This window comes from Somniosus microcephalus, chromosome 3, assembly GCF_052327205.1.
Source record: "Somniosus microcephalus isolate GS21.2 chromosome 3, FLI_Smic_1.0, whole genome shotgun sequence".
Lineage (NCBI taxonomy): Eukaryota > Metazoa > Chordata > Chondrichthyes > Squaliformes > Somniosidae > Somniosus > Somniosus microcephalus.
The window spans coordinates 227,092,937-227,119,193 of NC_140989.1; the positions used below are offsets into that span (position 1 = coordinate 227,092,937).

Genomic DNA, 26,257 nt, shown 5'->3' on the forward strand with positions numbered 1-26,257 from the left:
TCATACGACAGTCCTGCCATCCCAGGAATCAGTCTGGTGAACATTCGCTGCACTCCCTCTATGGCAAGTATATCCTTTCTTAGGTAAGGAGACCAAAACTGCATACAGTACTCCAGTTGCAGTCTCACCAAGGCCCTGTATAACTGTAGTAAGACATCCTTGCTCCTGTACTCAAATCCTCTTGCAATGAAGGCCAACACACCATTTGCCTTCCTAACTGCTTGCTGCACCTGAATGTTTGCTTTCAGTGACTGGTGTACAAGGACACCCAGGTCCCTTTGTACATCAGCATTTCCCAATCTATCACCATTTAAATACTCTACCTTTCTGTTTTTCCTACCGAAGTGGATAACTTCACATTTATCCACATTATACTGCATCTACCATGTATTTGCCCACTCACTCAACTTGTCTAAATTGCCTTGAAGCCACTTTGCATCCTCCTCACAACTCACAATCCCACCTAGTTTTGTGTCGTCAGCAAACTTGGAAATATTACATTTGGTTCCCTCATCCAAATCATTGATATATTTTGTGAATAGCTGGGGCCCAAGCACTGATCCCTGCGGTACCCCACTAGTCACCGCCTGCCACCCCGAAAAAGACCCGATTATTCCTACTCTGTTTCCTGTCTGTTAACCAATTTTCAACCCATGCCAGTATATTACCTCTAATCCCACGTGCTTTAATTTTGCACACTAACCTCTTATGTGGGACTTTATCAAAGGCCTTCTGAAAATCCAAATACACCACATCCACTGGTTCTCACTTATCTAATCTACTAGTTACACCCTCAAAAAACTCCAGCAGGTTTGTCAAACACGATTTCCCTTTCATAAATCCATGTTGACTTTGTCTAATCCTGTTGATGTATTTTAAGTGCCCTGTTATCACATCCTTTAAAATAGACTCTAGCGTTTTCCCTACTACTGATGTTAGGCTAACCGGTCTGTAGTTCCCGGTTTTCTCTCTCCCTCCTTTTTTAAATAGTGGGGTTACATTTACCACCCTCCAATCTGCTGGAACTGTTCCAAAATTCTATAGATTATGGAAGATGACAACCAATGCATCCACTATTTCCATGGCTACCTCTTGTAGTACTCTGGGATGCAGATTATCAGGCCCTGGGGATTTATCAGCTTTCAGTCCCACTAATTTCTCCAGCACTATTTTTTATACTAATACTAATTTCCTTTAATTCCTCCTTCTCACTAGAACCTTGGTTCCCTCGCATTTCTGTGAAGTTATTTGTGTCCTCTTCCGTGAAGACAGAACCAAAGTATTTGTTTAATTGCTCTGCCATTTCCTTGTCCCCCATTATAAATTCTCCCATTTCTGACTGTAAGGGACCTACATTTGTCTTCACTAATCTTTCTTTTTACATACTTGCAGAAGCTTTTACAGTCCACTTTTATGTTCCTTGCAAGTTTACTCTCATACTCTATTTTTCCCCTCTTGATCAATCACTTGGTCCTTTTTTGCTGAACTCTAAACTGCTCCCAATCCTCAGGCTTGCTACATTTTCTGGCAACTTTATATGACTCCTCTTTGGATCTAATACTATCCTTAATTTCTTTTGTTAGCCATGGTTGGGTAGCTTTTCCTTGCGTGTTTTTGCGCCAGAAAGGAATGTATAACTGTTGCAATTCATGCATTTGTTCCTTAAATGTTAGCCATGCCTATCCACCATCATGCCTTTTAATGAAGCTCCCCAATCTATCATAGCCAACTCACTCCTCACACCTTCATAGTTTCCTTTGTTTAGATTTAGGACCCTAGTTTCGGATTGGACGACTTCACTTTCCATCTTAATGAAGAATTCTATCATGTTTTGGTCACTCTTCCCTAAAGGACCCTGCACAGCAAGATTACAGGAAAAGTTCTGATATCCGGCACCGACGGGACTGGCGTGTTGCCGATATATCAAAACTGCCGGACATGCAAAGTTAACGTTGAAGCATACAGAGATGAAAATCTCCATATTTGACAACAAACACTGTTGCTCAGCAACAGCTTGTAAACACTCGGCCCGTACCTTGGAAGCGTCTCTGAAGCTGTTGCTAAGCTACAAAGACACTTTCCAGAGCCTGCCTGTTAAAAGAATGCTAGGAGAAGAAAAAAAACCTAACCAAAACGGCTGCTGATTTCTGCCGTTAGAGCGAGGTTTCCGGCCATACAACCTCCGGATAGACCAAAGTTTCCTGTATTAATTAACCCCTTCGCATTGCACAATACCCAATCTAGGATAGCCTGTTCCCTAGTTGGCTGCTCAACGGACTGGTCTAAAAAACCATCTCATGCACACTCCAGGAATTCATCCTCCACAGTATTATTGCTAATTTGGTTTGGCCAGTCTATATGTAGATTAAAGTCTCCCATGATTACTGTAGTACCCTTGTTACATGCATCTCTAATTTCCCGTTTGATGCCGTCCCCTATATTACCACTATGTTTGGAGGCCTATAGACAACTCCCACCAATGTTTTCTGTCCCTTGGTGCTTCTTAGCTCCACCCAGATTGATTCTTCATCTTGATTTTCTGATCCAATATCCTTTCTCACTATTGCTCTGATTTCATCTTTTACTAACAACGCCACCCCACCTCCTTTTCCTTTTTGCCTGTCCTTCCTAAATATCGAATAAAACTGCATCCTTGAAATTCACAGAAAATCAAAAACTTTTTTTTTTTTAATTACATATTTTATACTTTTCACTTATCTGTGGAGCTGTACTCTTTGCTGACCTGGCATTTTTAAGAGCATAATTCACATTTCAAAAGTCATATTACACAATTGAGGATCATGGCATTTTGTGCGCAAAGGGCTAGTTGGACAGAAATAATCACAGCCTACACTGCTTTGTCTTAAGGAAGACAGGTTTCAATCACTGCTCTTCTTGCTGCAGTTGTACAGGGCCTTGGTGAGACCGCACCTTGAGTATTGTGTGCAGTTTTGGTCGCCTTATCTGAGGAAGGACGTTCTTGCCATGGAAGGAGTGCAGCGAAGATTCACCAGGCTGATACCTGGGATGGCAGGAATGACGTATGAGGAGAGATTGTGTCGATTGGGCTTATACTCACTGGAGTTTAGAAGATTGAGAGGGGATCTCATCGAAACCTATAAAATTCTGTCAGGCCTGGACAGACTAGATGCAGGAAGGATGTTTCTGATGGCTGGGGAGTCCAGAACCAGGGGTCATAGTCTAAGGATAAGGGGTAAGCCATTTAGGACTGAAATGAAGAGGAATTTCTTCACCCAGAGAGTGGTGAACCTGTGGAATTCTCTGCCACAGAAGGCGGTGGAGGCCAATTCATTAAATATATTCAAGAAGGAGTTAGATATATTTCTTAAGGCTAAAGGGATCAAGGGATATGGGGAGAAGGCAGGGACAGGGTACTGAATTTGGATGATTAGCCAGGATCTCATTGAATGGCGGAGCAGGCTCGAAGGGCCGAATGGCCTACTCCTGCTCCTATCTTCTATGTTTCTATGTTACAACTTCTGTCTTAAACTCTCAGGTCATGCTGCACCCCACCCCCCACTGTAATGGGAGGATGAGGGCAATCGTGTTTCTTAGGTTTAGATTTTAACAGGAAGGGAAAAATGCAAATATAGAGACATATTTACTTAGCACATTATCACGTCACTCAGATGTATCAAAGAACTTCATACACATTAACTGTTATGTAGCAACGGTAACATTCATTTTGGCCACAGCAAGATCCCACAAACAGAAAATGAGATGAATCTATTCTTGCTGCAATGATTGAGAAGCGAATGATAGCCAGGACACCAGAAACACCTACTGCTCTTCTTCAAATAGTGCAATGGGGTATTTATTGTCCACCTGAACAGGCAATTCACCTTCTGACCCAGAGGCAACAGTGCTGCCAACACAGCCAAGCTGACACTCAAGAATGGCAGAAACATAGAAGTAAAATAAGGGATTAATAAGAGGGCAGAGGCAATTGTTTCTAAGTCTGGCAATCTCTGGAGGTGGCAGGAGATTTTTTTTTAATCATCTAGTTTGTGCTCACTGGAACCATTCTTTGGACATCTGCTGAGATGCAACCCTGCTGTCAGGTCTGCTTTATTTAGAAGCCATATGGTAGGTGGCATATGTTGTGTTATGAATAGACATAGAAAGCTGATCCCGTGCAACAATTTCCTGAACGGCTCATTCAGCATCACAGATGATGAGCTGAGAACCCACATTTGACAGTGAACCTGACTCCCCGACAGCTCTGAACTGTAGCAGAAACGTAAATGGCAAAGCTACATTTGCACAAAAAGAACTACAGTCAAAACATTTTAAAGCAGGTAATCATTTTTCAAATAAAATAGAACAAGATGGCATAAACTCAGCCAGCACACAACAATGAGCCTAACTGGTGTGCAACAGCTTTACTATTTTAAGTGTCCTCTGATGCAAAGTCATGAACACTGTAACTACATTGTAAAAAACTTGTACTGCCAAGCTCTAAAAATCCAGTTGCTTTACTAAGTAACAAACCAAAATGCTTCATTTTAACGTAAGTTACTGTTTAAAATTGTTTTAATTAAAAAATTGAAAATACAAATACATTTACCTCAACAATTTAACCTGTAATATTTACTTTTAATTAGGCATTACTCTTCATCAAAACCTGCCATTGAAGAACACTCATTAGACAAGAAACCCAGTGCACTGGCTATGTGGATTCAATGCTTACTGCACAATCTGGTACTTAAAGATTTTAAATCCTAGTGTTGACTGACATTGTAAAGCCCTCGCACGTGTAAGAAACCTCATCAATTCTCCACGTCTGCCTGCCTCTCCCTGCACCAAATGTGTTTCTAGTCAGTAAACCACAGACTGGCAACACTGGTGACAAAGAAAGTTCAGACAAAAAATTATAGGAATGGACATAAATAAATAATTTCAAAAAGGATGAAAAAAACATCAACATTCACAAGGTATTCACCTAATTATTTGTTACTATATGCTGGACAGAAGATTGCCCTACCTGCTGTCATGATGCAATGCAATGCCATTTTGCAAATGTTGCTGTTTTGAGGTGTCAGTTACATAATAAACCTGAAGTGGACTGAAAAAAAAGTACCACTAAAAACAGTAAGGGTCAATTAGCTCATGTTTGATTCATTTTCAGTTAGCCATTCTTCTTCATCTCCTCCATGATCAGCTTCAATGAACAAATCTCCATCATTAATTACCTTGCATAGAGCACACACCTCCTGTCCACAAATTTAACTTCCTGGTGTCAGTCATGGATCATTGGTCAAAGTCTTACTTCTGAGTTAGAAGGTCAAGGATTCAAGCCCCTCTAGAGACTTGAGCACAAAATCTAGGTTGGCGGATGAGATGATAAACCGAGGCCCCATCTGCCCTCTCAGGTGGACAAAAAAGTTCCCTTGGCACTATTCAAAGAATAGGGGAGTTCTCCCCAGTGTCCTGGCCAGTATTTATCCCTTAACCAACATCACTTAAACAGATGATCTGGTCATTTATCTTATTGCCATTTTTGGGACTTTGCTGTGTGCAAATTGGCTGCCGCGTTTCCTACATTACAATGACGACTAAAATTCAAAAGTACCTCTTTGGCTGTAAAGCGCATTGGCACGTCCAGAGGTTGTGAAAGGCACTATATAAATGCAAGTCTTTCTTCTTCCTGTTGTTGCAATTTTGTGAACTTTTTTCCTTGTAAATTGCTGTATCAACACTTCCCATTCAAATTTGCTGTCAACTATCACAATGCAGTTTCACTCTCCTCCCACGAATGGCACTGTAAAATCTGTCTTCTAGCTCCAGACCCTGTACTCACCACTTTGCTGGTTTGAGCCTTGAGTACTCGCCTTGCTGGAATTTTAATGCCTCCCATGCAAATGTTGCTCTACCCCTGCTGTTTAGCCTCAAGCCATTAATTGAACAAGAAACCGGTTCCCAGCTTCACCCACTATCAACTGGTCTGGGCCTGCGATCCAGCACTGCTCCTTCCTGCCACCCGTTTGGCTCCACCTGCTCCCCATCTGGCCTTGCCCTTTGCTCATGCCTAATGCTCAGGCTCAGTTACTTTTGAAAAACTAGGCCCCAGCTACAAACCAGACCATCCTGTTCCAAGCTACTTGGTTCTGCCACCCAACTGTTGCTCCTCTTGCACCAGGCTGCGGCTGTTTGCTGGAGTCCAAACACTGGAGTAGTTCACTATTTGCAAAATTCTTGCTCCTGACAGCTCCATCAGTCCTAGTCGAAAAGAGGAGTCATAAACTTGCCAACTCACTCATTTCAGCCCCACTTTTCTGCCTTAGCTTCAATCCCAAACAGTCCAGTTTACTGGCAAAGATGACAGATCAGGCCAGGGTGCAATACAAGATCACAGGAAGTGCTGCAAAAACAAACAGCAAGTAGCATGCAGCAGGCTCTGCCCTAATGTTGGGACAGCATGCCAGGCTACAGGTAAGAAGGGAAAATTCATTTAATTTTAGAGTGCAGAGGTATCCTTGCTGACCTACATTGTCTCCCAGTTCAGCAATGCCTCACATTTTTAATTCTCATCGTGTTCAAATCCCTCCATGGCCTCGATCTCTAATCTTCTCCAGCCCTACAATGTTTCAGAAATGTGCTCCTCCAATTCTGACCTCTTGTGCATCCCAGATTTAGTTCGCCCCACCAGTGCCAGCCGTGCCTTCAGCCGTCTAGGCCCTAAGCTCTGGGATTCCCTCTCGAAACCTCTCCGCTCTCTACCGCACTCTTCTCCTTCAAGACGCTCCTTAAAACCTACCTCTTCAACAAAGCTTTTGGTCACCTGTCCTAATATTTCCTTATGTGGCTCATTGTCAAATTTTGTCTGATAACGCTCTTGTGAAGTGACTCATTATGTTCAACTATATTAAAAGTGCTATTTAAATGCAAGTTGTTGTTGAGTGTGGTAAGCAAGAATGACCAGATATAGGCCTCTTCTTTTGACAAGTATTGAAGGTCTAATCTCTTCTCCTTTTCTCATGTTATTTTTTAAATACCCCTTCTCTATTTTTCCTGACATCGCTTTTACTTTTTGTGTACCAATCTCCTCTCGCTCATATGCCCTTAATAGCACCTTTGTTGCTTACTTCCATCCTCCAATTTTTAATGGCCCACTTCTCTTCCTCAAACTATCTTTTTTAATGCCCCAAACTTAGCTTTTAAAATATCCCAGTTCTGTTCTGTGCTCCCCACTTCCCTTCAAATGCTCACTAATTTTTATTAACTCCACTCTTCTTAATTCCCCATGTTCTTTTTATTGGCCCTATTTTTCACTTTTTTTCCTTATTCTTCTTTTAGTAAACCCCATTCTGATCATAAAACTCTCAAGACTCTTAAAGAATAATTATTTTTCAAAGAATCATTCTGATAAAGCCCATATTGCTTTAAAACAGCGCATCCTCCGTCTCCCATAGTCGACTCTATGAAAGATCTAGTCGTATATTACAAAATATCTATATTTTTTTTTATTAGCAAACAATATTTATTAACAATTCTGAGGAAGAAACCATTCCTAATAGTTATGAAATTTAAAAATGAGAAGCACTCCTGGCTGGTTTGATTGTTCTGCTACATACTATTTAACTTAACCTGACAAAATTACCAACGATTTTAAATTATGAGAATTGCTGTAGTTTTCAGAAACTAAAAGTGAGGGCGTAACACTCAATACGTAAATGTATGGTTTTCTGAAATTAGCATTTAGAATATTAATGAAGAACTATATTCTACCAAAATTGTAACATAATCCTGTATGAAATAAAGGGAAATACCTGTACACATTTCTCTGCCTTATGTTTACGCTGTGTTATTGTGGTTTAGGCTTTAAAACTGCTTCTTCATAACATCCAAGATGATTCAGTGGGTAAAGACACCCAGTGCAGCATTATATTCTGTAGGCCAATGAAGTTCCAACTACAATCTCCACAAACACCATCTTCTCAGCCAAGTTTTTGGCCACCCCTCTCTAATTCTTCTTTTTCTAGTTCAGCACCGTTTTCCAATTACCTTTATGTGAAGCGCCTTGGGGCTTTTTTTAAATACATAAAATACTACATAAATGCAAGTTGTTGGCCTGTGATGAATTAGCTACAGGAAACTCTTCTTTTATCCGGCACTGACGGGACCGGTTGATCAAAAAGTCCGGATTACAGAGAGGTATTCTTAGCAAGGTACGAGAGCCCCGCACACGGCCACAGGTGCAGGAGCCCCGGTTACACGGCACTTGTGCAGGTGTCCCTGTCGCACGGCCACAGGTGCAGGAACCCCGGTTACACGGCCACAGATCCAGGAACCCCAGTTACACGGCCACTAATATATAGTAAAACTTACCTGAAACTACTCCTGAATTTTGCTGGTTAAGAGAGATTTCTGGGTACTTAGAGGCCAGTTAAAAGAGAGTTTCCTGTATTCACAGCCAGGCTGGTGCTACACTTTCCTTCAGCAACCTTCAGCTGGGAAGAGGGAAAAGAATCAGGCAAAGCGGCGGAGGGAGAGAGGGGGGGGCGCGGAGAGAGAGAGGGGGGGGAAGAGAGAGAGAGGGGGGGGAAGAGAGAGAGAGGGGGGGGAAGAGAGAGAGAGGGGGGGGGAAAGAGAGAGAGGGGGGGAAAGAGAGAGAGGGGGGGAAAGAGAGAGAGGGGGGGAAAGAGAGAGAGGGGGGGAAAGAGAGAGAGGGGGGGGAAAGAGAGAGAGGGGGGGAAAGAGAGAGAGGGGGGGAAAGAGAGAGAGGGGGGGAAAGAGAGAGAGGGGGGGAAAGAGAGAGAGGGGGGGAAAGAGAGAGAGGGGGGGAAAGAGAGAGAGGGGGGGAAAGAGAGAGAGGGGGGGAAAGAGAGAGAGGGGGGGAAAGAGAGAGAGGGGGGGAAAGAGAGAGAGGGGGGGAAAGAGAGAGAGGGGGGGAAAGAGAGAGAGGGGGGGGAAAGAGAGAGGGGGGGGAAAGAGAGAGGGGGGGGGAAAGAGAGAGGGGGGGGAAAGAGAGAGGGGGGGGGAAAGAGAGAGAGGGGGGAAAGAGAGAGAGGGGTGGGAAAGAGAGAGAGGGGTGGGAAAGAGAGAGAGGGGGGGGAAAGAGAGAGAGGGGGGGGAAAGAGAGAGAGGGGGGGGAAAGAGAGAGAGGGGGGGGAAAGAGAGAGAGGGGGGGGAAAGAGAGAGAGGGGGGGGAAAGAGAGAGAGGGGGGGGAAAGAGAGAGGGGGGGGGAAAGAGAGAGAGGGGGGAGAGAGAGAGAGGGGGGAGAGAGAGAGAGGGGGGAAAGAGAGAGAGGGGGGGAAAGAGAGAGAGGGGGGGAAAGAGAGAGAGGGGGGGAAAGAGAGAGAGGGGGGGAAAGAGAGAGAGGGGGGGGAAAGAGAGAGGGGGGGAAAGAGAGAGAGGGGGGAAAGAGAGAGAGAGGGGGGAAAGAGAGAGAGGGGGGAAAGAGAGAGAGGGGGGAAAGAGAGAGAGGGGGAAAGAGAGAGAGGGGGAAAGAGAGAGAGGGGGAAAGAGAGAGAGGGGGAAAGAGAGAGAGGGGGAAAGAGAGAGGGGGGGGAAAGAGAGAGGGGGGGGGAAAGAGAGAGGGGGGGAAAGAGAGAGGGGGGGAAAGAGAGAGAGAGGGGGGAAAGAGAGAGAGGGGGGAAAGAGAGAGAGGGGGGAAAGAGAGAGAGGGGGGGAAAGAGAGAGAGGGGGGGAAAGAGAGAGAGGGGGGGAAAGAGAGAGAGGGGGGAAAGAGAGAGAGGGGGGGAAGAGAGAGAGGGGGGGAAGAGAGAGAGGGGGGGAAAGAGAGAGAGGGGGGGAAGAGAGAGAGAGAGGAGGCGGAGAGAGAGAGAGAGAGAGAGAGAGAGAGGGGGCGGAGAGAGAGGGGGATGGGGCAGAGGGGGGAGAGAGAGGAGGGGGGGGGAAAGAGAGAGAGGGAGAAATGGGAAAAACACACAATAGAAGCCCTACATGCAGAATTTCGCCGAAGCATCCTTCGCACCCAAAGGAAAACACCAACAAATGCATGCAGAGCCGAACTAGGCAGATACCCACTGATAATAAACATCCAAAAACGAGCACTAAACTTCCTAAATCACCTCAAATCTAGCTGCCCAGACACCCTTCATTTTAAAGCCTTCCAGACCCAAGAGCTAAACCCAGAAAAGAGTCCCCTCAGTCAGCTGCTACTGAAACTAAGTACTCCTACTCAGCCGGACCCTGACCAGTCCCAGACCAACGCTGCCGTCCAAACACCAATCCGAGTGAACCAAATCATTAAACAAAGCAAAGAAACCTACCTGGAACATTGGAACAAAATAACCAAAAGCCAAAGCAGATTAGAATGTTACCGGGCCCTAAAAAGAGAATATAAACTGGCAGACTATCTCTCGACCATCAGAGACACAAAACAGAGACAGACCCTCACCAGGTACAGACTAAGCGACCACCAACTGGCAATTGAAAAAGGAAGATACAAGAAATCCTGGCAGCCTAGAGAGAATAGAATATGTGATCAATGTCTGGCCGGCGAGGTTGAGACAGAGATGCATTTCCTCCTAAAATGCGAAAAATTCAACACATCAAGAAACATATTATTTGACAAGCTCAGCCAAACAACCCCAGATTTCAAGGAATTGGATGACCTGTCAAAATTAAGATTAGTCCTGGGAGAAGGAGACAGACCATACCTTGGTGCCAAATATGTAACAACATGTCACAACCTGAGGACTGTTTAAAATTAATACTGAATGTACCCAATGATATACAAAGACTGTTTAAATTAATATTGTTTAAAGTAATATTGTATGTAACCAACGAAGGTCAAAATTGTTTGACACCTACAGAATGTTGGCAAACTGTACTTTTTGTTATGTAAGCTTTGGCAATATGGTTCCCTGTAAACTTTCATGCCAATAAAGCATTTGAACTGAACTGAACTGAACGAGAACAAGTCACTTGGACAAGGTATTGAAGGGCTTATGGAACTGTCATCAGTGCAAGTCCAACAGAAGATGTTCTAAAACTTGGGGAGGGAGATTACTTTTGACGATTTATTTTTTAAATTCTATTTGTTGAGACTTCTTTTCGTGATATTTAAGCGTTGTTACTTTATCAGCAGTAAAAGTATTTCTTTGAATGGGAGGGAAGTACAGGCTTCTACACAAGAGAAATGACTATGGCTAGAGGCTAAGGAATCAAATGGTTATTGTTGTCATAAGAAATAGGAGCAGGAATAGGCCACTTGGCCCCTCGAGCCTGCTCTGCCATTCAATATCATGGCTGATCTTGGGCACAAAGCCACTTCCCCGCCCGCTCCCCATAACCCTTCACTCCCTTATCTTGCAAAAATCTGTCTATCTCCACCTTAGTCATCTTGGTAACATGAAGGTTATGTTCTGTGTGATGTCCTATGATGCAGGAATTAATGGAACCCATTTCACACTGTCTGCAGGAGCATTTCAAATAGTCTTGATTGTTTTGAGCATAGTTTTGAGCATATATTTGTACAGTAACAGTATGAAAATGGTTTAAAGTATAACAAAACTCAACCAACAGGTGAGCAGACCTGAACCACAATATCAAATAATTATCTTTGTTGACAGTGTTAACCTGGAGGCCTTCAGTCAGAGATGAAAAGGGGAAATATATTACACAGAACTCAAATAACTATATGTTGAGCAATTTCTTCAATAAAGAAACAATGTGTACACTGTGACGGTCCAATACCCCACCCTGTTTGCCTTTCTGAGCAAGACATTTTCCCATTCTACTTTCTGTTGCATGACAGGATTACACAAGCACAGCAGATTGTACAAGCTTCCGCACGTCTGACTAGTTTACAAGTTCCAGCACAATTTCTACATATTTAAGCCTTCGATATACTTGACAATCAGGAAAGGCTGACAAATTATGGAATATGATCTGTGGGATTGAATATCAATCCCTGATTATGTCAGTCAGAAATTGTTGCCCGTTTTTCTTTTTAAAAAAGGATGAAACTAACCCTTTTTCTTGTTATATTCAGCTACTTGAATTTTGTGGTGATTAACCATGAAGACGAATTACCTGGCCTTGCATTAACTATCAAACTCAGAACATCCATGCCTAGATTTTCAGACAAAACCACTTAATTTTCAGCCCGATGGTATAAGTACCATCCTTCGATGTGCTAGCATATTTAAATGAGGAGGTAAAGACTTAGTAACATCTTATGTCCCATTTTCTTTCATTACTGACTCATTTACACACACCAATAAAATGGGTATTCAAGTGCTGTTCGCCACTACAGAAAAGGCAGAAGTGGATTTAAAGGACCCAGCAGGTGCTGTACAAGTATTCACAGAAAGTGAATTTTGTCATTTTTCTTTTGTTGTTGATAAAAGAGGGCTCAAAACGCAAATAGTGCAGATGATGGAAATCAAAGAAATACAGAAAATGCTGTTAAGACAAAGGGTCCGCACCCAAGGCATCGACTTGTCTGTTCTCTGCACAGCTGCTGTCTGACTTGGACTGTTTCCAGCATTTTTTGTTTTTATTTCTAAAAAGGGCACAATGAGTTTCCCAATGGGAATAACTTCATTTCTTGAGTTTTTGGAAAAGCAGCAAAGGAGGGAGTCCAGACTGGTCAGGCAGTGCACGAAGTACCCACCATCCAGTACCCTCACGCCAGAATGTACACCACGAGATGCTCCAGTTGACACAACAGTGCTTGTGGATGCTGCACTTCACAAACAAACACATCAATAAGTTATGCTGCATGTTTCAATTCAATCTACAGCTCACCAACACACTCTGCCAGTGACTATAAATGGTCACAACCCCTCTAACACTTATGCAACAAAATAATTCCAGGCTGCTACGAGGAATATTAGTAACATTAGCCAACAGCTGTGCATGAATGCATAAAGCAACTCACATATGCAGTGTTTGTTAGAGTCAGCCAGATCATTCACTTTGCCTTTGACAAACAATGGCAGTATGAACAGGCACTGCCATTTCAGAGTGTTTAGATACCAATGTACAAGGACTCATGAATTGCACCTACATGGCCAAATGTACTCCTTTCATCAGCGCCATCATGTAAGTCAACAGGAAAGAAGTCCACTCTCGATGCCCAGCTTGCTTATAACCATAATAAATGCCACATCATTCGTGTCAATGCTCATTTTTTTGGCAGCTGCAACAATACTTTCATTTTAAGGCAGTCCATCACACCAACACTTGACTCAAAGAAAAGTTTCTGGGTGGATCCCGAGAGATCTCGGCTAACCTCTGCATTTTCCCAGGACACCAGCTGAGGACTGTGATAACATAGCCCATTTTGCCACCCAAGTCATCATAGAGCACAGAATGGTTATTCTTCAGGTACCTGGATCAGTCTGGGGTTGCTCTGATATTTAGCCCAGTTTGGGTCAAGTAATATGGTCATGTGCTGCCTGCTGCACAACTTTGCCTTACAAAGTGGCCTCATCCTGCAAGCCCTGATGGTGGAAGGCAATTAAGGGCAGCAGGTCATCAGCCAAAGGAGCAACATCAGCTTTAAGAGAATGCGGCGGTTACTGGCTCGAAGAGATATTCATGTCAAGTTAATACAACAGACCTTGGAGTGACGATCATATCTGGCCAATGCATGAACAGTTCTGTTTACACCGCTCTCCACACCACAAATATGCCATCATTTATAGAACCTTCTCTGTGTACCTCAACTCACACCACCTCATCAAAGACACTTCCAAATCTTGCCAAAATAAAGTCTGTACATACAATTTTATTCACAAACCATACTGTGTGTGCATGCCTAATTCTTATCACAGTGCTTTCCCTTGAGGAGTGTTTAATGTTTGAACTCTTCTACCTAATCTAGTGCTCCTCTTAGTTGTTACCCGAGTGGCAAGAGTGTTGGAGCTCAATGAGTCTCGAGATTGAGGTGGACCTTGTCTCAGCAGCCGAGGAGCATTTTCTGCATGAGCAACTCGATTCTTCCTCCTTTCTGCCATGTGAAGGCAGCTGGCAAGATAGAACATCTGTGTTGCTATCCTGAGACACCGTAGCATCATTAACAGCATATCTGCCATGCCTCCAGCTCTGCATGACCACTGATCTGCGAGAAAATAGATCTCACGGTACCTATGAGAGCTACTCGTCTACATCACAGCCAGTCTTTTGGATTATTAGGTGGCAAAATGCCATTGGGGAAATCTTGTTACAAATAGTATCAAACTTTCTGATTCTAAGAATTTCTTTTCACCAACATCTTTTTAAAACAAATACAAATGAACTGAAGTCATGAAAAAGCCACTGCTTATGATGTTGGGACCACCCATCCCACCAAAAAAAAATTAAGAGTATTGATAAGTACAAGTAAACAGTTTTAAGACTGGGGTCTTGTACCAAAACACAATACAAGTATTGGTTTGTAATTATGAAATGCATTTGAAGTTCAGTGTCAGAACATTATATTTGTTACCCAACGTTAGCACAAGTGTTCCAATTAATCTTTTGGAAGCTGTTGAAACATTTAAGAAGTTTATGACCTGTTTCGAAGAAAGCAAAAAAAAAAAGTCCACCAAAGCTTAATGCAGCTCCCATATCTGGCTAGGGTCTTCTAGCACTTATTTTGTACTAACTAATAGATACAAGAACAAGCTTACTTCATAGGTGATCATTCTCTCCTAGACTCCGAGCTCTCTCACCATTGCAACTTTATCTTTCTTTCTAATATCTGTAATACTATAGTTCCTCTGAACTTTTCTCTTTTGTTCCTAAGCTCCCAATATACCATCCTGCATCCTCTTCCTCTTCCCTGCCTCCTCACTTTGAAGACAGGGCTCAGCACTCCATTTCCAGCTCCAACTCATTCTTTCACAAGATATCAGATGTATAACTGCTTAAATGTCCATAAGCTCTTTTCAATAATTTTCTTTGTAAATTTAAGTGCTTTTTCGGGCTTATCAATGCAAGTGCTATTTGTGCTGGGAGTGGAGCACTTCCATTATAAGCACTCACGGTTAGTGATATGCAGTCAATTATAGCAAAGATTAGAGATGCAGAGCAAACCTGCTCTGACTTGTCTCACATTCAGAAGAGCGCTCCACCGACACAAATTTAATTTCCCATATCATTCATCTTCGTGGCCCGAAATGTTCCAATATGGTGCCAAATTACACAGTTTTGGGCTTAGAGTCCAAACCCACTAGGAATTGCCAAAATTCACTCCACAGTGGACCTTTGCAGCCAGTCAAGAGAAGATTTTCATCCTGTCTAGGCTCGAGGTCGCAGAGGTGAAGGGACAGTGTGCTAAAGATTCGCACCACCCAATTCTCCCATTCAACAACAATCTCAAACATATACTACATATCTATCCTTAGATCTTGACTTTTCAGCAGATTTGCACAAATAAGATTGAAAGAAAGCACCCTGGTTTGCATTCTGGAGAGATAAATCATCAGTCTTAATGTTCCATCCATCTGAAGAACAGGAAGTGAAGAGTGTCAAAATACTCTGGTGAACAAAGCTTCACCGGAAGGTTCCTCTGCTCTCTGAAGACAGAGACTCATGATGAGACACATCACATGGGCACCAGTAGCTCTCCTAGTTTTTCCGACTGGGCATTGGCAAGTTGTTTGCCTGTTAGGGGGCACAGTCAAACCCAATCCTATCTTTACCATAAAGCATTACACACACAGATAACTGATCCAACAGTCACTGCGCAGTGATCAGGATATAGAACCATGCTGATTTTTCCCCTCCCTATCTCAGGGTTGCGGATTTCAATTACAGCACACCTAGTGCTGTCCTGGTTGAAATCAGCTAATTCACTACAGAAGAGGGACTGAAGCCAAGACCACCTTGTCTGTGTCTCAGTTCCACCTTTGGCGGTACATTTACCAAATGATCCATCAAGGGAAGCTCTTGATTAAAAAGTTCATCACATTGTTATCAACTGCTGTCAAGAACCGTGACAAACAGACTGATAAAAGATTTGCATCATTCAGCATGATGTACAATTTTGGATAAGATAGCATTTGTTATAAAAATAAGTTTTCAATATTATTTTAAGAATTTGACATTGACACCACTCATGCTACATAATGGCCCAGAAATTCAGGTCTCCACGGGTGAGTACGCATGGGGTACTCACCCGTAAGCCCAATGGAAGTGCCGGTTTCCTGCATGCACTGCGCATGCGCAGGAAACCGGCACTTCCGTTCCTCTGAACGAAGAGGTTCAGAGTTCGAACGCGTGCGCAGGATAGGCAGCGCGTGCGCATTGAACTTAGGTTTTTTTTGCAGGTTTTCCCGGGAGGGTAAGTCTGTAGAATTTACACATATTAAAAGCAGGCGTAAGGCCTGCTTTTTACAAGGTAAGTGGTGAATTAATTAAAACTAAAACATTTTTTCCACAGGTTTATTATTTTTAAATGCTTTAAAGCAAGGTAAGTTTATTTTTAGCCCCGTTAGAAAATAAAATTATTTTTTTCAAAAATTTAAATTATTGTTTAAACGTTAATTCATGCAATTTATAGTTTATTTTAAAAATGTGATTTTTAAAATATTTATTTGAAGATTTAGTGATGTTTTGGGGCCCGTAGTATTTATAAGTTTTGACAGGTCAAACTTATGAATGGGCATTCCCTGCTCCGATTGGCTCCCCATGGCCGTGATCCCAGGGGACACATCGAGCTAACTGCGCCCCTGGGATACGCAAGCACTGCGCGCCGGCAGTTGGAGCAGACCCAGGATCGGAATTCCACAGGGGCCCACAGCTCAACGGCCGGCGCACAAGGTAAGTGCAGGTCATTATATAAAGGAGCAGTAATGCTTTCAAAATAATTAAGCTGTAAAGGTTGAAAAAAAACAATTCCAAACTCGTCAAAGTTAACAAATACTTCCTTATTTTAGAACTAAAATTAAGCACAAAGTGGCAACAGTGACTTGGGAGGGGCAGATTTCTATCTTAGAATTAACAACTATTTTTAAACCGCTATAAGCAGCTTTGTTTATAGCAGGCTGCTGGCATCAGAATTCAAGGATCTGAAAACACAGAAGTATCAAAAAACTTTATTCAGGTCAATATGATTGCTCCCATGTTTGAAATCGATTTGTCCTACAGCCCAGAGATTTAACATTTGCTTACAGTGTAAAGCTATTCAGTTTTTCTCATTTTATTTCCGTTTTCACAGAACCCATGTTTATCAATTAAAAAAAAAATCACAGCAAGAAAACAAAGGCGGGAGGAGAAAACAAAAACTTACACTTCATGATACTATGAATCGGGCGCTGAATTCACTCCAGTGTTGGTGGAAGTCCCAGCGTCAAATTCATAATTCATATTACATCACCATCCCTTGGGTGCGTCTTGCTGAAATCTGCTTACCACCACAAGCTGACCAGCTTCAGCAAGACATGCTCCAGTAAATCAACAGACCAGTTTCTAGATGGTTGATGACCTTCTGATATTACAATGCACATTAATTTCTAGGGTGCTATGTCAGTTCCAGTTTTGCTGACATTAATCCAATGGCAGACCATTTTCCACGTGGTCAAACTATCTGTTTATTCGGTGATGTTAAACGACAAATTTGGCACTGCATGTTTCCCATTAATGGCATGAATTCCATGCCCAAAGCACATTACAGCATAACATTTTATTCTCTCCTATTGTTTTCTGACTGTGAAATGCAAAAAGAACACTGTAAAAAATGTGACTAAAAACACATGTGGTAGCAGAGCAAGCTACTTTCGAACAATGAAGTCAAATCTATGGAGTATTTGGAAGAGTCCAACTCAAACATGGAAGGGAGGTTCGAGAATCATAGAATGGTTACAGCACAGGAGGCCATTCAGCCCGTCGAGCCCGTGCCAGCTCTCTGCAAGAGCACTTCAGCTAGTCCCACTCCCCCGTAGCCCTGCAATTTTTTTTCCTTCAGGTACTTATCCAATTTCCTTTTGAAAGCCACGATTGAATCTGCCTCCACCACCCTTACAGGCAGTGCATTCCTGATCCTAACCACTCGCTGCGTAAAAAAGTGTTTCCTCATGTCGCCTTTGGTTCTTCTGTCAATCACCTTAAATCTGTCTCTTCTGGTTCTCAACCCTACCTCCAATAGGATCAGTTTCTCTCTATCTACTCTGTCTAGACTTCTCATGATTTTGAACACCTATCAAATCTCCCCTCAACCGTCTCTGCTCTCAGGAGAACAACCCCAGCTTCTCCAGTCTATCCACGTAACTGAAGTCCCTCATCCCTGGAACCATTCTTGTAAATCTTTTCTGCACCCTCTCCAAGGCCTTCACATCCTTCCTAAAGTGCAGTGCCCAGAATTGGACACAATACTCCAGTTGAGGCCGACCCAGTGTTTTATAAAGGTTCATCATAACTTCCTTGCTTTTGTACTCTATGCCTCTATTTATGAAGCCCAGGATCCTGTATGCTTTTTTAACCCATTCTCCACCTGCCCTGCCACCTTCAACGATTTGTGCACATATACCCCCAGGTCTCTCTGTTCCTGCACCCCTTTCGATTGTATCCTTTACTTTATATTGCCTCTCCTCGTTCTTCCTACCAAAATGCATCACTTTGCACTTTTCTGCGTTAAAATTTCATCTGCCACATATCTGCCCATTCCACCAGCCTGTCTATGTTCTCTTGAAGTCTATCACTATCCTACTCACAATTAACTATACTCCCAAGTTTTGTGTCATCTGCAAATTTTGAAATTTATTTACATAGAAACCTCACTTTTGCATCTTTTTGACTTTAATTTTATTTTAAAGTCAACATCCAATTTGCTATCAGTAAGCAACGTATAAATAATCCATAAATTATTTTATGGCGGCACGGTGGCATAGTGGTTAGCACTGTTGCCTCACAGCGCCAGGGACCCGGGTTCAAATCCGGCCTCGGGTGACTGTCTGTGTGGAGTTTGCACATTCTCCCCGTGTTTGCGTGGGTTTCCTCCGGGTGCTCCGGTTTCCTCCCACAGTCCAAAGATGTGCGGGTTAGGTTGATTGGCCATGATAAAATTGGCCCTTAGTGTTAGGGGGGATTAAATATGTGGGGTTACGGGGATAGGGCTTGGGTGGGATGGCTGTCGGTGTAGGGACCGGGTGCTAGGGTTTGGATGATCAGCCATGATCTCGTTGAATGGCGGAGCAGGCTCGAAGGGCCGAATGGCCTACTCCTGCTCCTATCTTCTATGTTTCTATGTAAATCTATTGTCAAAGCAGCTGAAGTTTTAGCAGCCAACTCAACTGCAACTGCTCACTGCAGCTGGACTACTGGCTTATTTTAGCAACAACCAGGTTTGACACCAAATCTATAAAGTACAACAACTGACACGAACTTATATACCATCTTGAATGTGGAGAGGTCCTGTTTCAGATCTGCAATTTGCAGCACTGAACAAAGCAGACATCACTGCAGTTTGTTCTGTAGAACAGCCAAACATTTACTTCTGGTGTGCAAGAGCTACAAATGCTGGAAATCCAAAATAAATACAGAAAATGCTCAAAATACCCAGCAGCTTTAACATATGAAAAGGTAGGCTAATGCTTCAAGTGGAAAACTTTCATCAGAACTCAAGATTTTTTTTAAAATCTGTTCACAAGCCAACAAACCTAACCATTGCCTCATGGTAATACTTATCATATTGATCACCTTGACATTACCTTCCCTAAGCTTCTCAGCCCTATAAAGCAGCTCTCTTGCTTTCCTTCTGATGAAGAGTTTCCAGCTGAACAATTAACTGGATTTTTCTCATTTCAAACACTTTTGAATGTGTGTGTATTCCCATCATTTCTGCTTTATTATTTCCAGCACTGTTGTGCTGCTGCTCTACAGCCTGGACATGAAGTGCAAAAAAAAACCAGTAAATTAATGGTTTGAGTTTTCTGCCAATGTTTTCAGGCTTTCTGAGCAGTTGATGTAATGGTCAAATTGCAATCCAATTTTAAGATTATGGCTATGATGCACAAATCATCCTCAATGCCTCCTTCAGATGGTTCATTTCACAATAACTGCAAGCCAAAATCATTCCACTGCCAAACAACAAGCTGGACACAGGCATACTCCTTCAATTGTATACCGACTGTACCCTGGCTGTCACCACACCTCAAACGCCCTTTTTCATTAAAGAAAGATAGGCATGCTGCAAAGAAAATTAGCCCCAGTCTCTCTATGGACTCATATTACATGAAAGGATTAAAGCTAAACCTCAAAAGTAATCTGAACATTTCTCATTACTAAAGTGAAGGCAAATGAATCAACATCTCTCAGATCATAAAAGCATTTGCACATCTTTGTCTTTGAAGATGTTATTTTATTATTTTGTTAGCAGGAAAAAAAAAACAAGCACATATCACACAAACACTCCTGCACATCTCCAAGCAGTTAAAAACAACAGTACAGGAGGCCTAGAAGTGAAATCCTATCCTATTCTCTTTGCCAGAAAATGAGTCAGGCCTTGGGAGGACTGAGTAAAAGAAAAATATCTGAAAAACTTTAATGTATGTAATGCTTAAAGATCATAATATTTTGCTTTTTCTGTGATGCCATATAAGTAGGTTTTTTATAAAATAAACTTTTCTTGCATTGTTTTATCATACAAAGAATGCAGCACATACCTATTGCTCCATTAATGATACTTTCACCAAAACTTAGCACAGCTTAAACAATGGAGGAAACTTATGAACCAAAATAAAACCAAATTTCATTGCAACTGAAAATATATCGCAATTGAGAATAATGCTAATAGTTTTAATTACAATTAGTTTTAAAATACAAATTTCTGTCAATTCCCTCATCAACTTCACTTATCACAAAAGCAGGTCCTTCAAATTAGCGGAGTGCAAAGCTGGTTTTGGCTACCAAACAAGTCTCTAACATAAGACCCCATTTTCCACCTGTAACATCGCCCATCTCTGCCCCACCTCCGCTGATCTGCTGCTGTAACCCTCATCCATGCCTTCGTTACCACAAGACTTGACTATTCCAATGCACTCCTGGCCAGCCATATCTCGCACCCTCCAGAAGCTCAAGCTCATCCAAAACTCGGCTGCCTGGATCCTAACTCACACCAAGTCCCAGTCACTTGTCACCCCTGTGCTCGCTGACCTACATTGGCTCCTGGTTAAGCAATGCCTCGATTTTAAAATCCTCATCCTTGTTTTCAAATCCCTCCATGGCCTCGACCCTCCCTATCTCTGTAAACTCCTTCAGCCCTACAACGCTCCTAGAGATCTGCCCTCTACCAATAATGGCCTCTTGCGCATCCTGATTTTAATCACGTCACCATTGGTAGCCGTGCCTTCAGCTGCCGAGACCCTAAGCTCTGGAATTCCCTCCCTACGCTAAAGGTGCTATATAAATGCAATTTGTAGCAGTAATCGTAGTTGTAGATTTATATCAGCAAGCGAGAAACAAATACTGGTATTGCCTTGCTAAAGCTTGCGAGAGATTTTGAAGAATTACTGTCCAGACAACAGCACCTTATCAATAGTAATTTGATCAAATGTTAGTGTCTGCACCTATTTTTCAACTCCCATTTAGGGTTACATTTTTCACCTATTCATGGTCAATTTTCATAAAATCAAACCCTAAGATGTCACTAACAGACTGAAAACGACTTTCAGAAAAGGAACTAGTCATATCAAATGGCAATGCATTCTCTACCAAATTATTTTCACTACAACACAGCCCAAAGCAGTCTAAAAATTAGGGTTTTACCTGCATTGCCACCATTTTTTGGGAAACAACTTAATATTTCTAGCAAGTTTGATTCAGCATTATGTCTCAACATAAAGCCAGCAGGACTGAATCCAGGCACGCCACCATCATAATTTTGGATGTTCACTTGTAAACAATGGGGTGATCATTGTGCATAATCACAGGCATTTCACATCACTGTTCCTTTGCAGCACCGAAGTGGCCAGGCATCACCTTATTTCATTCACAAAGTAGGAGCTTAGCTAAGACAGACAATTAGGAAAGTTGTGTTCCTATCCCAAAAGGGGGAGGCATTTCAATTAAAATAGGGACTTCCATTGATGGCTTGGTGGCCAAACCCTGACCTCACAAACTTAAGGGGCTGGGTCTACTGCTCTTCTGCACACAGAAAGTGAGAGCACAGCAAAGAGAGTAAACAAAGTCTAGATCAACTTGCTTTAGAATAGCCTAGCTTGAAGTGGGTCTACACCTAGTGAAATACTACGGTTGCATCCTTATTATTTTTCATAAACTGAGAAACATAGGAAATTGACTGTTCTCACTTAAAGCTGTGTTCTCTTCATTCATGTGCTAGTGTAAAACAAATCAGTCTGTTGGTTTCAAACTGTGGCACATCTATACAATGTGTTTTTCAGTCCGCTTCTGTAAAAGAGAGAATGCACGCTGTGACACATGCAACAATTCAGTGCCAATATATATCCCGGTCATAGGGGTAACGAGGTCTGTTTACAGAAGTGACCAAGACTGAACTAGAGAGAATATCAAGCACACAAACCCAAAAATTGAACAAATATCAAATAGCAGTGCATTTTCTACCAACTTATTGTTTTCATTACAGCACAGCCCAAAGCAAATGCTAAAAATTAAATCCCACTAAAGATCAAAAACATTTTCTTCACTCCTTTGGTCCTTCATGTAACGTGCAACACTCCCCATCAAAATAGCAGGCATCAACCTGCTCCCAAGTCACTGCCAATACTATCTTTAAACTGGCTGCTACTATTACCAGTGATGTGTAAGAGAACTATTGCTTAAACCCATTTTCCCTTTGTCTCTCCCAAAGTGCTTGCCTTCCCCCCAGAATGAAGAATTAGGATCAGCCTAAAAATCAGAAATTTAATGTATGGGTGATGCGCCATCAATTACTCAAAAGACTGAAGTTGAGCGAGTAACAATCAGGCTTTTATTAACTAAAGAATGAAGGTCTTGTCTCGAGTGGTCGACCCGTCCAGAATACTAAGGGACTGGGAGGTAGTCACTTATATACCTGGAATAGTGGGAGGAGTCAGCCGAGGCATGTCCAGACCTGTACCTAGTGGAATACACATACAGACACAGACAGGTATGACAGTGGTTTACCACATTGGGGAATTACATAATTCTCACCACCTGTCCAGGGCAAAGCTGCCCACCAGCCTACCTACAAGATCATATTTTCCATGGTAAATAAGTGACCTTAAGACACAGTATTAATGATACCAGTATCAAAGTCCTATGGGCTAACATACTAAGTTTGGACCTCGAGAGAATAGCACATCTGCCAAGAAAGGGTCAGATAGAGATTACATAGGATATATGGCACAGAAACAGGCCATTCAGCCCAACCAGTCCATGCCGGTGTTTATGCTCCACTCGAGCCTCCTCCAGTCTTCCCTCATCTAAATCTATCAGCATAACCCTCTATTCCCTTCTCCCTCATATGCTTGTCCAGCCTCCCCTTAAATGCATCTATACTATTTGCTTCATCCACTCCCTGTGGTAGTGAGTTCCACATTCTCACCACTCTTTGGCTAAAGAAGTTTCTTCTGAGTTCCCTATTGGATTTCTTGATTACTATCTTATATTGATGGCTTCTAGTTATGCTCTTCCCCACAAGTGGAAACATTCTCTCTGTATCCACTCTATCAAATTCTTTCATAATTTTAAAGACCTCTATTAGGTCACCCCTCGGCCTTCTTTTTTCAAGAGAAAAGAGACCCATCCTTTCCCGATATGTATACCCTCGCATTTCTGGTATCATCCCTGTAAATCTTCTCTGCACCATCTCCAGTATATGGTGGCCAGAACTGCACGCAGTACTCTAAGTGTGGTCTAGCTAAGGTTCGATACAGGTTTAGCATAACTTCCCTACTTTTCAATTCTATACCTCTAGAAATAAACCCCAGTGCTTGGTTTGCTTTATTTATGGCCTTGCTAACCTGTGTCGCAACTTTTAGTGATTTGTGTATTTGTACTCCGAGATCCCTTGTTCCTCTACCCCACCTAGACTCGCACCCTCCAAGTGATAAGTGACCTCCCTATTCTTCTATCAAAATGTAATACCTCACATTTATCTGTATTGAACTTCATTTGCCAATTATTTGCCCATTCTGCAAGTCTATTAATATCCTCCTGTAATTTGTTGCAGTCCTCCTCAGTATTTACTATCCCCCCAATTTGGTATCATCCACAAATTTAGAAATTGTGTTTTTGATTCCAAAGTCTAAATTGTTAATGTAAATTGTGAACAGCAGTGGTCCCAGCAGTGATCCTTGTGGAATACTGCTACCCACCTTCTGCCACTGTGAATAAGCTTTCTGTCCTGAAGCCAGCCAGCAATCCATTCTGCTACTTGTCCCCCTACTCCGCATTCTCTGACCTTGTTCATTAGTCTATTATGGGGTACCTTATCGAAGGCCTTTCGAAAATCTAGATGGCCTTTCAAATCTTAGATCTCATCCTTCCTGCATACCATACCAACAAATTTCCAATCACAGTATAGTCTGTTCAGCTTGATTCAAAGTCACTTATTTCAAATTATCTGTTACTTCTAACTTTGAGGGGAAGAAAGCGCCCTGCTCTTTTATTTAAGTTGCTTAATTCAAACTTCTTTCAAGCAAACAACTTGGAATTAAGTGGAGTGGATTGCACATCGAAAGGTCATCGGCTTGAAACGTTAACGGGTTCTCTCTGCTGACCTGCCGAGTATTTCTAGCATTTTCTGATTTTATTTCACATTTCCATCATCTGCAGTATTTTGCTTTTGGATTGCATATAGCGGTTTCTTAAATGGGTACCATCTCCTAGACTCAAACACCTAGCAACCACTTCAACTGTTAATGACCCTCAATGTAAAGAGCTACTTCCTGGTGTCAGTCCTGAATTTTCCTTTCACAGTCCTCTTGTCCTGCTGCCTTGGTGTGTTTTAGGCTGATATTTAATGGAATTGTAATTGATTCACTTAACATTTCTTACAATGTTAGATTTAATTTCCTTTCTTGTATTCTCTTCTGGGCATTTTCCTAAAAGAAACGCATCACACCCTGAAGGAAACAACAGGGACACAACTCTCATTCAGACTTCCACAAGTATTGAACTGCAACCAGCCATTAATGCCATTCTTATTTTCACTTCAAGAGCCATCATTCTACTGAGATGTTTGTTGTTCCAGCACCAGAAGTACAATATAATGCTGTTAGCTTGATCTCTGAAAAATTGGCACGAGGAGTGCTGCCATAAACTGATCATGCATTGATTTAGTTTCACAAAATAAAGCCCGCTTTTTCCCCTAAACTTAGGCAACATTTTGTACTAATAGCATACTTTCTGTCCCATCAGATATTTATTTTCAAATCAGCAGAAAGATCACGAGCAACTGCACCAGCAAGCGTAACAACAGCATGAGAGGTTAGTAATGTGGTTGCCTTGTAGTCAGATTTCCCTCCCTGAGAGGAAGCATCCATTCAGTACCTTCCCCCAACAACAGTGAGATCAGCTGCACACTGTGTGGACAAGTCACAAATCCACCTTTGCAGCTATGAACATCGGTACACCAACATGTTGTGTTGACCAAACAATTTCCTTGTTTAAGTTGAACTTCCGAGTGCCCGCTTAAAACACCAAGAAAAACGAATAAAGAGGTCATGAATACTTGCCAAAATGAGCTTATGTGCACAGATGGATCCTGTTGAGTCTCCTTCATTGCACACCAAGGTGCAGCTGCTAAACAAGGGATCATGTTACAGCTTACAAGCTCAGATCTGAAAACTTAACACACTAAGGGAAAACATTTTTAAAACTGATTTCTAGTCATCAACAATCATATGTAAAACTTTAAGTACTATATATATCCTACTGGCATCTGCAGCCACGCTTAAGTAGTAGTTAGATTTTCAACTTTTCAATTGCACATTGCTGTGTGGAGGTTCCAAAAATTAGTGGTCTAGATGTAGTTACTACAGTATAAAAACGCTTACTTATTCACTGGAGACCTCAACAGAAAACATTTTAAATAAAAACAGAAAATGCCGGAAATACTCAGGTCAGGCAGCATCTGTGGAGAGAAACAAAGTTAACGTTTCAGGTCGATGACCTTTCATCAAAACTGTAAAACGTTAGTGATGCAACAGGTTTTAAGCAAGTAGAGGGGCAGGGAACGGGTGAAGGGGAGGAAAGAACAAAAGGGATGGTCTGTGATAGGGTGAAAAGGAGAGATTAAATGACAAAAGGCATGATGGTACAAGACAAAAGGAGATGGTAATGAGACAAATAAAGAAACAAAAAATGGGTAGAGGTGTAAATGGCAAAAACAGA

General features: G+C 42.2%; 1 protein-coding gene across 18 annotated transcripts in view; it reads right to left on the bottom strand.

Annotated features, from left to right (window-relative positions):
- The window catches only part of ralgps2 (Ral GEF with PH domain and SH3 binding motif 2), a 911,087-nt gene that overhangs the window by 867,876 nt on the left and 16,954 nt on the right, over positions 1-26,257 (bottom strand). For 2 of the 18 annotated variants that reach the window (XM_085982217.1, XM_085982218.1), the window contains exon 2: positions 22,228-22,327. The exons of the other annotated variants lie outside the window; for them this stretch is intronic. The gene's annotated coding sequence lies outside the window, so the exon portion shown is untranslated. The remainder of the gene's footprint in view (positions 1-22,227; positions 22,328-26,257) is intronic. 18 annotated transcript variants of the gene reach the window in all.